The sequence below is a fragment of the Cricetulus griseus genome, chromosome 2 (assembly GCF_003668045.3).
Source record: "Cricetulus griseus strain 17A/GY chromosome 2, alternate assembly CriGri-PICRH-1.0, whole genome shotgun sequence".
NCBI lineage: Eukaryota > Metazoa > Chordata > Mammalia > Rodentia > Cricetidae > Cricetulus > Cricetulus griseus.
Genome location: NC_048595.1, coordinates 442,357,595 through 442,370,560, shown reverse-complemented (window position 1 = coordinate 442,370,560; position 12,966 = coordinate 442,357,595). Strand labels below are relative to the sequence as shown.

Here is a 12,966-nt window from a genome sequence, read left to right as displayed (position 1 = left end):
TGCTGCCCCTTCTCCCCTCTTCTTGTAGGAGGTAACACATGGAAGGAGTTAATGATTTCCTTTTTCTGCACATGGCTTTGATGGGTTCTTCTAGTAAAATATACTCTTCAGGTATCTCCCGATGTTTTGTGATTTCTAACTTTTCACACGCCTGTGACCTAGGCTCTGCTACTAACTCAGTGGGCATCATAACAATGTCACCTGTCCTGTTGGAATATGGCTCTACTCACCCGTGAAACAGGAGCATAATTTCAGCTAACCCAAACTATCATGGGGTCTGGAGAGAGTGCAGAGTGGGTGAGAGCACTTGCTATGCAAGCAAACACGAGGGCCTAAGTTCGAATACCCAGGACCCAGTTAAGAAGCTAGGTGTGGCCAAGTGTGTCCCCCTCTCCCCACTGTAGCCTCAGCCCAGCACAGTGGGGAGAGACAAGATTGCTGGGGCTTGGCTGACAGCCAAGTGTCAGGTTCAGTGAGAGACCTTTCTCAAGGGAATAAAGCAGAGAGCGAGTGACCAGTGTTCTTCCCTGGCATCTAAGTGCACATGGGCACCCCTCCTCCCAGTGTGTATTATTTGAAAGGACTTCATGTGAGGGAAGTCCTTGAAATTTGCGAGAGAGAGAGAGAGAGAGAGAGAGAGAGAGAGAGAGAGAGAGAGAGAGAGACGTTTAGAGGTGTACTTTGAAGCTCTTTGAAGGGCACAACACCCTGTAGAAACTCATGTTCTGACTGGAGAGCTTTCCAAAGGCTCTGGCCAGCGAACCACCCCCGTCCCACCACCCCCATCCCAGTGTGAGTTGGAGAAGGAAGCCAAGCCTCACAATCAGAATCATTATGTATAGAGCTCTCCCTCTCTTGCCCCTTGCTCTGGCATCAGCGCTCTGGTTAGCGGCAAGCCAAGGAGACGACGCTAATTACTGGGTTTGATATTTGAAAAGAGAGATTATTAACAGAGGTCTCAGAAACTTCGAGAAGAAACGAGAGGGTGTGGTGAGGGTGGAGGGGGGAGATTGCATTTCCTGTTTTCCTTTCAGATGGTGGTGGGAAACCATGGATACCCACAGAAAAATTCCAAAACGCATTCTTTTTCCTGCCAGAGGCCAGGCCCACAAGGTGATGGGTAGAACTGGTCAATTTATTATGTATTTTTTTAAAAAAAGCTACTGAAGTGGGTTTAAATTTATCTTTCCTTTATGTGTATGAGTGTTTTACCTGCATTTATGTTTGTATACCACGTGCGTGCCTGGTGCCAATGGAGGCAAAAGGGGGTGTCAGATCCCCCGGAACTGCATGGTTGTGAGCTGCCATGTGGGTGCGGGGAACTGAACCTGGGTCCTCTGCAGGAGCAGCCAGTGCTCTTAGCCACTGAGCCGTGTCTCCAGCCCCTCTAGCTTCTATTTATTTATTTATTTTTTAATCATTTGAGTCAGGGTCTCTGTGGCTTGGAACTTGCTGATTTGGCTAGATTTGCTGGTCAGTGAGACTCGGGTCTGCCTGTCTCTGCTTCCCCAGTGATGGGATGACAAGCATGGGCCACCACACTGGCATCTTTTCTTCTTAATACATGTTTTAGGGGCAGCACCCTGGTCCTCAGACTCAGGCATCAAGCAGTGGTTCTCAACCTGAGGGTCGTGAACCCTTTGGGGGTCGCATATCAGATCTGCTGTATGGTATTTACATTGCGATTCACAACAGTAACAAAGTTACAGTTATAAAGCGGCAGTGAAACCATGATGTGTTTGGGGTCACCACAGCAAGAGGAAGGTTGAGGACCACTGAACTAACCTGCCTTCCCAGCCCTTTAGGTTCTCATCTTTACCACATGTTATTTTACTTCAGCAACCAGTGACTGAGAGTTACAATTCCTTCTTGCTCATGGTCCATCTCTTCCTTTCGTCTCCTCCTCCTCTTTTCAGAGTTAGAGTTTGCAGGAGTCCAGCTAAACACTTGTAGGGCAAAGACGGCACTCAAAGGTGACATCAGCTTGCAGGGCAGGCCAGAAGCAACAGAGCCCAGGGTCTGGTTTTCATTTACAGTTTGGGTCCGTCCTACAGCAGGGAGGGGAGAAGAGGGGTCTGGAGGAAGGAGGAGGAGGAGAAGGCAGGGGAGGAGGGAGGGGGAGAGGAGGAGCAGGAGGAAGCCCTGACTGTACCCCTGGACCCTGTCCAGTTTGGAATTCAGTCTTTCACCAAAGGCCGCTCAGTTCTCCAGGCTCCAGCCTCCAGCAAGGATTGCAAGAGGAGACGCGTCCTCTGGAGCCTCCTTTCCTTGTGCGGAAGGGTCTCAGGGAGAAAACGAGATTCAGTACGAGAGAAAAATATGCATCCTGGTGAAGCGTGATTGAGTCTGGAAGCCCAGAGACGCGCGTCTTCAGGTTTGCTCAGGGTAAGTGTGATTTTTTTGTTTTTTGTTTTTTTTCCCTCCTGTGGCATGAAGGAAATACTTCAACCAGAGGTGAAAGTTAGTGGCTCTTATGGTCACCCTGTCAGTCAGTTTTCTGTACATGCTTTAGGTTTCTAGAAGAGTGCACCCCTGCTTCTTTCCTTTGTGGTCACTGGGCTTCTTTAACCTGGGTCACTGGTTGCCCAGTTGTGTCTAGGTCTGCTGGGAACATCTGGTGTGTTCCTGCTTGCACCCTGAGCACCCCAACTGGGCTGCTTTCTGCCTGCTGGTTTGTGGAAAGCCATCTCTTCTACCCCGGGCCAGCTGGAATCAGCTTTGTTTGTAGAAGCATCTGTTGGGAGCGTAGGGCCCCTGGGATCTCCCTGGGATCCCTCTGGCTTCTCCAACGGTCATGGGTATGCATATACTCATAAGTGATTCTGCTGTGGGGAGGCTGGTCGTGCAAACTACTGTCTTCTGAGTTTGGAGAGATACTTGTGCCCAGGCTCAGGGCTGGGCCGGAGCTACTCAGCTGTGACCATCAGGGCTACATCTTTTCAGGAATCTGAAGTCACTGTTGCAGGAGCTGTTCTTTGGGGGTGCTTAAGGGGATTTCAGACCTAAAGGAGGAGAAATGTGATGTGAGGGCAACTTTCCCAGTGGATAAGGCAAAGCTCAGGGCTGGGCTGGCCTGGGTTATCCAGATGGGAGGCCTGTGCCAAGTTGGGAGGCCCAAGGGCTATTCCCTGCCATGAGGATACTGGGTGGGGCTCTGGTCCTCTTTCACTGAGGATAGAAAGTGTTCATGGATAGTTGCCAGCCTGTTTGGGGACCTATTTCAAGCTACTATAGGATCAATGCCAGGGTGGGGTCATCGGGACGGTTTCATTGGAGTACTAGACAGTGGCTAAAGAGATATGGATTTCACAAAAGACCACACAAACTTAGGGGCTGGTCTGGCCCTCAGGAAAAAGCTGTTATGTGCATGAAGGGGTGCCTCATACTCCAAAGGTGGCCATTTCTCTCCCTCCCCAAAGCCCTAGGGTCTGAGAGCTTCAAGGGTACTCATGGAACCTGAAGATAGTTCCCAGCTTCTCAGGGGACACAGTTCCAAACACTGAAAGGAGCTGAAATTTGGAAAAGCCATAAAATAAAAATTATATTGCTCTTAACAAAATAATGTAGAACCAGCTGGTTGTGTAGCTGCCATTACTGAGACTTTTGCCTTCGTCTCTGGGTGATTTTGGGCTGGAAGCTTCCAGTGCAGCCATTCCTCGGCTTTCTAGGTGAGGAAGGAGAGGCTCTTTGATGCGGAACTACTTGCCAGTGCCCACCTGAGAGGCTGGGCTTCCAGCAGCACGCTTTTCCGTTGCTGGAGCCATGGGGCTCAAGGGGCCTCTGGTAATAGGGGACCCTAGATGAATTTGTGCTTACATGTGGGATAGGCTGACAGATTTATCCTCTCAGAGGAGACTGACCCCCTGTTACATTCTGTTCAAAGGAGTAGGACAGTTGGCTTCATCTTCATAAGGATACACAACTCATGGGGAAAGAATTGAGGCCCACCTCAGGGAGGAGGGCTTGACACTGTGATTGCTATTCTAGTGTGGGTCTGTCTTACACCCAGGCCATCTAGAGGGCATGGAGTGATTGCAGTGATAGCCTGAATTTTGCTCCATTCTGGTGTGGGGTTCTGCTGAGGGTGAGGGGATGGGGGTGTAGAATTTCCTCTAGAGAAATTTAACATTGGGAATTGTGGTCCCATGTCTGGGAGTCTTTGATCAGGCAAAAGCTTCCCATTGCCACAAAGGGAATTCTTCTCCAGCCTTCACTTCCAGCAGTGAAAAGCCATTCATTCAGCAGACACTGGGCGGGGAAGATGGACAGGATGGGTGGCACAGAGTGGCTCTCCTGGATTTTTCCAGTCTGGGAATTAGAGGGTGTGGCCACAGTACCTTCCCAGGGGGTGGCTGAGGTGTCCTTGGCCGAAGAGTGTATTTTACATTGGAAGTGTGTCCACACCCCATTCTGGTGGAGCCCCTCAAGCCCGGGACCTTCATGAAGTGTCCGAGACAAGATAAGCATGGTTCTGATTAACAGCTGTCTGTCTGCACTTGGCTTTATCCTGCAGCAACATTGGAAGTGTATTTTGTGAGCCCTACACTGTACACTGTAATCTGTCACTAACCATAAAGTGGGAGCTATTCCTCTATCCAACTAGCTCTTGAGGCTGTGATCTCTGACTTAGTTTTGGAGTGGAACCTGCAGACCCCAATGCTTTAATTAAGGACACAGTCTCCTCCTGAGACCACCTCCCTCCTTGGAAGTGGGCAGAAGCATTTACCACCCAGGGCTCCCTTGCTTCCTTGCTCTTTCCAGACATTTGGTGACTTGGAGAAAGTGTGGCTAAAACAGAGCATCTTTCTATGTCACCCCTGCTTTTTATGTGAAATTCCACATTTAGGATTTAAAATTCATTAGTGAGCTGCCAGTTCTGCTGCACGAGATGTTTTAGAAGGCTCGCTAACTACATTAGAAGAAAAAAAAAAGTGAAATCCCTGCCACTTCTTTGTGGAGGAAGCTGCAGATTGGGTGTCTTTTGGGGAAGGATAACAGGTGATGTCCAGGGCTAAATGTGACACTGTGTACCAAGAAGACTTTTTTACACTGACCTACAGGCAGGGACTGCACATGGTGTCCTGGCTGTGGCAGACGGGCAGTAAAAACACACAACTGATCCATAAATAGTCGATGACTCGAGGTGTGACCTGACATTTAAAAGTCCTGTGAGTAGCTTAGCTTTAGCAAACCAAAACCACAAGATGCTTCATATTTTAAGATTTATTTTTTTATTATTTCTAATCATGTGCACGTGTGTGCCAGTATGTGGGTATGGGCCCAAGTGCAGGTGCCTGCAGTGGCCAGAGGGGTTGGATCCCTCTGGAGCTGAGGTTGCTGGCAGTTGTGAGCAACCTTCCATGGACTCTGGGAACTGAACCCAGGTCCTCTTAACTGCTGAGCCTTGCTCTCCAGGCTTGCCTTAGCTTCTAAAACATGATGTTAAAGTGGATGAGGACGTTTCTCTCTGTTCTCCCACTTCTAGATAGAGCTCCTCTGTACTCACTAGGGTTTTAAATCTCCAAGAGATAACTCTCAATAAAAACCATTGCCATCTAGAGTGAGTGTCTTGTTCCAGGGAAACACCTGCCAGGTCCTGATGTTTTAAAGAGACACTCTTTAGGAATTAATTATGTTAGCTTTCAAAATTGTAACCCCAGTGTCACAGGTCTGTTTTGGGAAGGAAACTCTGAGTGAACCCATAGCTGCTTCTGGGGTGCATTCTCATTTCTTTTCACTAGAGGGTGGTGTATCCCCAAGTGTCAGGAAAATGGAAGTTCCCAGTCCTTCCAGGGTGGGGTTTCAGGGCTTGTGGGGAGTCAGCCAATTCACACCCCAGGTGTGGGTGGCAGCTAGGATTGGCCTACAGCGGCTTCAGTACAGTCTCTGATGGGCATACGTTTAAAATTCCTTTTTCTTCCTTGCTTGTCTATGAGCATACTGAAATGAAATGTATGCTTCCAAACAACACATTGCCCACTTTTAAGTAATTCCATTTCAGGGGCACCGAGCCATTGGTAACTTTTAAAGGAAACACACTCCCTGAACCTAAATTGCAAGAGCTTCCATGGAGAGCATGTGGAATAAAACATGCTTGCACACACACTGTGTAATCTTTCATTTTAACACTGGAAGAGGTATTAAAGTCCACTGAGCCAGTAGCTCTTAAAGTGTGCACAACCTGCCCTTTGCTGTTCCTCCCCAGACATATTTGAAAGAAATTCACACAAACATCTCATTTTAAATACTTTTCGATTAGTATATACTGATGACTCTCTGACTTATCATTATTTATCTGAGAGAACCCGAGACACTAAATTCCATCTCAGAACACCGTTACCTTCTGTTAGTTGCCCACAACATGTTCGCAGACTTGTCAATCAGGTTCGATGCACTTCAGGGAGCCAAGCTTCAAGATCAGAGGACAAAAATGAAGAAGACCCAGGCCCTCTCCTTCTGGTTGGCAAACCCATGACTTGAGTTTGGCTATTGAGATCTTAGAAAGAACATTGTTTTGTGAATGCTTTCTTCATTCTCTTTGGGGACATGGGATGTGTTATTCAGAGAGCCCAACTGCTGGTGTGTGGCCACAGTGATAGGGACAGTGATAACGGCAGCCCTGCCCAATGCGCTATACCTGCCTGATGCACCCAGGCATGGGTGGGGTGGAGAAGCCTTAAGCAGTACCATGGCAAGAAAGGGGATTTTGTATTTTCCAGGTTTTCTTTGGAGCTGATGTGGCAGAGAGGTCACTGTTGCTTATAATTTTTTTTGGAGCATCTGGGATGTGGTTCAGTGAGGAGAATGTTTGGTTCCCAGCACCACGTAATCTAGAAATGGTGATGCATGTCTGTAGTCCCAGCATAAACTGAATTCTAGGCCAGGCTGGCGATATGTGTGAAACTGCCTCAAAAAACAAAACAAAACAAAACAAAAACAAAAACAAAAAACGGGGGGGGGCAAAACAAAACTGAACATTTGAAAAGGGAGATAAATGAGACAAATACAGATTGGCTTGCCAAGCTACCATCCAGAGGCGTGGTACTCACCCTGCAGGGTCTGGCTGTGTATAGCTGCACACCGTCCCACCCTCTCTCCTTCAATTGAACAATCACAAAATATCAAGAGGTGTTGCTGAGGTTGGAGTGGCCAGGGAAAGCCTCATTGAGAGCCATCTGTGTAGAATTCCCCAGTGTGCACTGTTCTTTCGATTTCCACAGCCCCGGCGCTTTGGGAATCGGCAGCTGGAAGGAAGAACTCATGGGTCAGTTTAATTTCAGAATTGACCAGCAGCTGGAGATGACTCAGGTCTCAGGGGGAACTATTCCAGAAAACTAGCTTTTTCGCTTCTGGAATCTTCTCTAGTCGAGTCAGCAGCCAGCACTGGCATCTAGAATCAGCCCAGCTTACACCCATCTGGCATTGCAGGGGACGTGGCAAGTCAGAGACCTTGGCCAGGTCAGATGCAGAGGATTCAGATGGAACACAGTGGTCCAGGGATCCCTGCCAGTTCACACCATTTGTCCTGTTTCACTCCTAAAAAGTAACCCTGGGGGAGGTTACTGGTAGAGACAATAAGGAGGTAGACAAACTGTTACGAGAGCTCTGTCTACTTAAAGGTGAGTTCTTCCTCTCACACTTGAAAGCAAGCAAAAACTCACCGTTTCCTTAGTCCGTGAGAACGCTGTGCCCACTTGCTTTCATAAACCCATGATGGCACACGTGGTTTTGAGCAAGGCTTGGTGGAACCCAGGTCCCTTGCCAGCAAAGGGAGAAATGGGATCAATGTGGGACGGGCTGCTAGCGAGATCCAACTGTGGCCTGTGTTGTGGGTTGGGAAGGAGTGGCTGCTTGTAGAATTGCTTGTGAAGCATTTTGTAGCAGGCTCTTTCTCTGACTGTCAAAGCCCGCGCAGCTTCCGCCTAATGGTTATAATTAGCTGGGCATAGCATCTCATCTGGCTACCACACAGTTCAGATCATAGAATGCTTTATGTTTCATGGTGGTCTCTAGCATGGCAGATTAAGAACTTTTGGCTTTATGGTTATTTTCTTGGATTCTAAGAATAGTTTTTAAAGCCCATTTCTAAATATCTGGACAATTAATCTGGAGTTTGCTCCTGTCCCCCACTTTTGGAGACAGGGACTTGTGATGCCCAGAATGGCCCCAACTCACTATGTCGTTAGCTGGCCTTGAACTCCTAAAATTCTTTGAAATTCTTGCCTCCACCTCCTAAGTGCTGCTTCCAGACAAGGAAAAGAGCTAAGGTCTCTCTCTCTCTCTCTCTCTCTCTCTCTCTCTCTCTCTCTCTCTCTCTCTCTCTGTGTGTGTGTGTGTGTGTGTGTGTGTGTGTGTGTGTGTGTGTGTGTGATTGAGTATGTGTCCTCCACAGGAGGGCTCACTGTTAGAGGTGGCCATACCCTCTGTTTCTTTATCTCCTCTCTATAGCACCCTATGATGCCTGCTGAACATCTGGGTATTGCCCTATTAGGTCCCACCAGGAGGAGCTGGCATTCTTCAGTGCTGGCACAGGACAAGGAGGGTGTTTGTTCATGCATAACCACGTATGATCAGAAATGTGGAAAGATTTTTTTCAGTCACAGGAAAGATGCAGGTTCAAATTTCTATTGTTGAACCTTGTCACAGAATTCAAACAGACATAGTTGTCAAATCAATGGAAAAAACTCAATTTCTGATACATTCCTAGAGAGAGAGAGAGAGAGAGAGAGAGAGAGAGAGAGAGAGAGAGAGAGAGAGAGAGGAGAGAGAGAGAGAGAGAGAGAGAGAGAGAGAGAGAGAGAGGGAGAGAGAGAGAGAGAGAGAGAGAGAGAGAGAGAGAGAGAGAGAGAGAGAGAGTTCCAAATCATTTGCTTCTGAAGATTTCTGCAAAGTAGTGTCAGTGATAAAGTAAAACCTCCCTCTTCTGTCAGGTCTCACCATGGGATTTCTGCAAGAAGAGTGTGAGGAAGGGTGAGGAAAAGGCACAGAACCAGGCATGTTGGTTCTTAGATTTATAGGTGCAGTGGCCCACAGAGGCCAGAAGAAGGTGCTGCATCTCTTGGAGCAGGCTGTTGTAAGCTGCCCGATGTGGGTGCTGGGAACAGAATTTGGGTTCTCTGCAAGAACAGTAGTACATCCTTTTAACTGCTGAGCTATCTCTCCAGAAAGAGAACTACAGACTAACATCCCTCATGAACATTGATGCAAAAATACTTAATGAAATACTGGCAAATCGAATCCAAGAACACATCAGAGAAATCATCCACCAAGATCAAGTAGGCTTCATCCCAGGGATGCAAGGATGGTTCAACATACAAAAATCCATCAATGTAATCCACCATATAAACAGACTGAGAAAGAAAAAAAAATGCATGATCATCTCACTAGATGCCGAAAAAGCCTTTGACAAAATCCAACATCCCTTCGTGATAAAGGTCTTAGAGAAATCAGGGATAACAGGAACATACCTAAACATAATGAAATCAATACACAGCAAGCCAACAGTCAACATCAAACTAAATGGAGAGAAACTCAACGTGATTCCCCTAAAATCAGGAACAAGACAAGGCTATCCACTCTCTCCATACCTCTTCAATATTGTCCTTGAAGTTCTAGCTAGAGCAATAAGACAACAAAAGGAGATCAAGGGGATACAAATTGGAAAGGAAGAAGTCAAACTTTCACTATTTGCAGATGACATGATAGTCTACGTAAGTGACCTGAAATACTATACCAGGGAACTCCTATAGCTGATAAACACCTTCAGCAAAGTGGCAGGATACAAGATTAACTCAAAAAAAAAAAATCAGTGGCCCTACTATATACAGAGATAAATGCGATGAGAAAGAAATCAGAGAAACATCACCCTACTTTGATTCTTAGTCAAAATACAAGGGTGGTAAAGGCAACAGTAAACAGACACCCCAACTGTAATCAAATTTCAGTTTTCATTCCACAGTGGGGGATACACAGCTAGGTTCTTGCTGTGGCTTTTGGTGATGGCTGTGGCCCCAGCTTAAGCAGGACAGTGAGGTGTTAATGGAAGCCTTAGAACTCTATAGGAAAGCAGCCTGTTTTTATAATGTGGTGCCTGGAGACAAATCAAATTCAAGACTTCCAAATGGGAGCTCTGGATGCATTTAAGTCTTTGTTTCCAAACTATTTCCTTGTGTGTATGTGTGTGTGTGTGTGTTTCTTAAAAAAGATTTCCAGACTTGGAAAATGAAAATGCTTTTGAGGAGGCTTAATGAAAACTAATTTCTCAGAATTGCAAAATGGCCTGGGAAAGACTGTGCAATACAATTATGACTCCAAGTTGAAGACTAAGTAGGGCAACCTTGACAAAAAAAGAAGTCTCCAGAAACTTCAAGTGGGCAGCAACCACATGGGAAAAAGACACCTCAACTTTGTGAAAAAGAGACAGTGAAATACAGGACTTAGACATGCTAACCAGAAAGCTGAGGACAGTTAATAATGCACTTGGGCTTTGAGTCTGTTGCCTCGAGGGCATAGAGTCTCTGACAAAGGACAGCCCACCCCACCCAGCTGGAGGGTCCCAGGCAGCCAAGCCTGACTTTGATGTTTTCATATTGGGAAGAACAGAGCTAGACATTCACCAACACCAAGGATGTCTGTTCTTCCCCCACCAAGACTCAGGGAGTTTCCTGGAGGTCCTGCCAAAGCCTGCCTAGCCTGTACCATTTCCTGAGCTTCTTCCCTTGCTTGGAGCCATGGACTTCAGCCTGGACGCTGGCCCTGTGTTGTTTTTATCTCTGTGGCTTTCCTCACCTGGTTTTACTTTCTCAGCTTTAACATGGTGGGGATGGTGAGCAGCCACTGGATGACTGGAAGGAGGCGGGAAATGCCTCTGAGTTAGATGCCCACTGACTACTTCTTCAGCCCACTTCTCTCTCCGTCCAGAGAGTGATGAGGAGAGGAGTGGGAGAAGAAGCGGGTGTGGCTATCTCTGTTCCCCTTCATTAAGATGGGCAATCCAGATCATCATCTGGGGAGATGGTGGTTGACAACTTTAGATACTGAAATGGAGATGCAAGCTGCTTTTCCTGCAAGAGCTCTTTCTGCTGTCATTCTGAGGGGGGCGGTCATTTGGTGAAGGGGTTCTGACCTCACTGTCGAATATTTATTAATTTTTACCATTAGCTATACTGTGTGGTTCATTACATCCTAGAGTCTTGATTTCCTGCCAGCAAACCATGGACACAATTTCTTTTCAATTTCATACGTGGGGATCCAGCAGCTTACCTGGTTCCGGGGGAACCTCAGTGACTCATCAACCCAGGTCATCAGCTCCTGCCCTGCTTCTCAGAGGTGAAGGGGCTTCCCTCATCCTTACAGTTCCTTCAATACCTGGATGGATTCTGAAAAAAAATCCTATTTGAGTTGTGTTTATTTTGTCCCTCTGTGAGCTGCTGGTACCTAGGAAGCTGCTCTTTCAAGATGAATGCTGGGAAAATGAACACCTTGGCTCAGGTCATTCGTATAACATGAGTGCCATTTCCTTAGAGAAACTTGATTAGCTGGTGGCTTCAGAAGCTTTTACAGAATCGTAGCATCACCACTCAAATCTTAGGGAGCACTGAAGGCAAGGAACTCCCTTAGGGGTTGCTCTAGGGTGACTCACTCTGTGTCTAGCACATGGCAGAGTTAGTATATTCAAAGGGGTCCCCTGTGTGAGGGGCAGGGATGGTTAACAAACCATTAGTAAAACTTCTCCACATGACTCACACACACTGAACTCCCTGTCCATGTGGTTTGCAGAGACATCACAGCACTTCCTGTCCTTAACTCAGACCCAACAGTGGTCAGACAGCCCTCACCTCAGGCCCCACCTTTCCCCACAGGGATCCCATAGCCTACTGCCTCATAGCCAGGTGTTAGTATATTCTTGTGTTCTAATTCCCCTACACATAGCTACTTGAAGAATGGGGCAATGGCTCAGCTAATGAAGTCCTGGCTGTGAAAACTTGAGGACTGAGTTTTATCAGAGACTCACATATAAGGCCAGGTGTGGCTGTGTACATCTGCCATTTTGGCTCTGGAAGGCAGAGGCAGGATTCCTGGAGGCTTGCTAGCAAGTAAGTCTAGCCCAACTGGTAAACTCCAAGTTCATTAAGAGACCTTGTCTCAAATCATGAAGCAGAAAATAGTTGAGGGAAACACATAACAATGACATCCTCAGGCATGCATGTGTACCTGCACCTACACACCACACACACACACACACACACACACACACACACACACACACACACACACACACAGGCATTGTGCTTACTTTAGCCTTTTAAATGAAGGAAACGCTAGAATGGTTCAGAAGGGTAAAAAAAGTATAGAAGGTTCCTAGCTAGGATGGAACATAAGATTGACAGGGTTCTATATGTTCTCTGAGCCCCACTGCCGTCACTGAGGTGTCCTCAAGAAGTCACGGGCACACCGTGGAGCTGCAGCACTGAGCCCTGCAGATTGCTTTTCAGAGTCGTGTGTTTCTGAGTCTAACAGGCAATGGCCATGCGAGCCAAGAGAGTGGGGCTGGAATTTGTAGTGTTGCCACCATCTGACTTCATTGCAGAAAGAACTGTGTGGACAGCTTCCCGGATGCCATTATACCCTTCCCACGGCTGACAAGTTGGCAAGAGGAAGTTGATTGACAGGTGGTTTTGTGGCGGCTGAGCTCAGTTCCTGAAGATCTCAGAGTCTGAGCCACAGGGCAGGCTTTGAGTCACAGGTGATCCTCACTGTTTCTAAGAGTCTGGCTACACTAGCTACCTCGTGTGAGGGATTCATACACGCTTTTCTTCTTGTTGTTTTTATTTCTGTATGTTACTGGCTCCTAGTATAATGTCCTTAAGGTTCATCACATTGTAGCATATGACAGTTGTATCCTTAAGGTCTAATAGTATTCTATTGCATGGAAATACCACATTTTCTTATTCATCTATCTTAGTA

At 47.0% G+C, this 12,966-nt stretch overlaps 1 protein-coding gene across 1 annotated transcript in view; it reads left to right on the top strand.

Moving 5' to 3' along the window:
- Window positions 1–2,207: 2,207 nt before the first annotated feature.
- LOC103164567 (collagen alpha-3(VI) chain) overlaps window positions 2,208–12,966 on the top strand; it is a 77,476-nt gene continuing 66,717 nt past the window's right edge. Inside the window, exon 1 of the mRNA XM_035441118.1 lies at window positions 2,208–2,385. The gene's annotated coding sequence lies outside the window, so the exon portion shown is untranslated. The remainder of the gene's footprint in view (window positions 2,386–12,966) is intronic.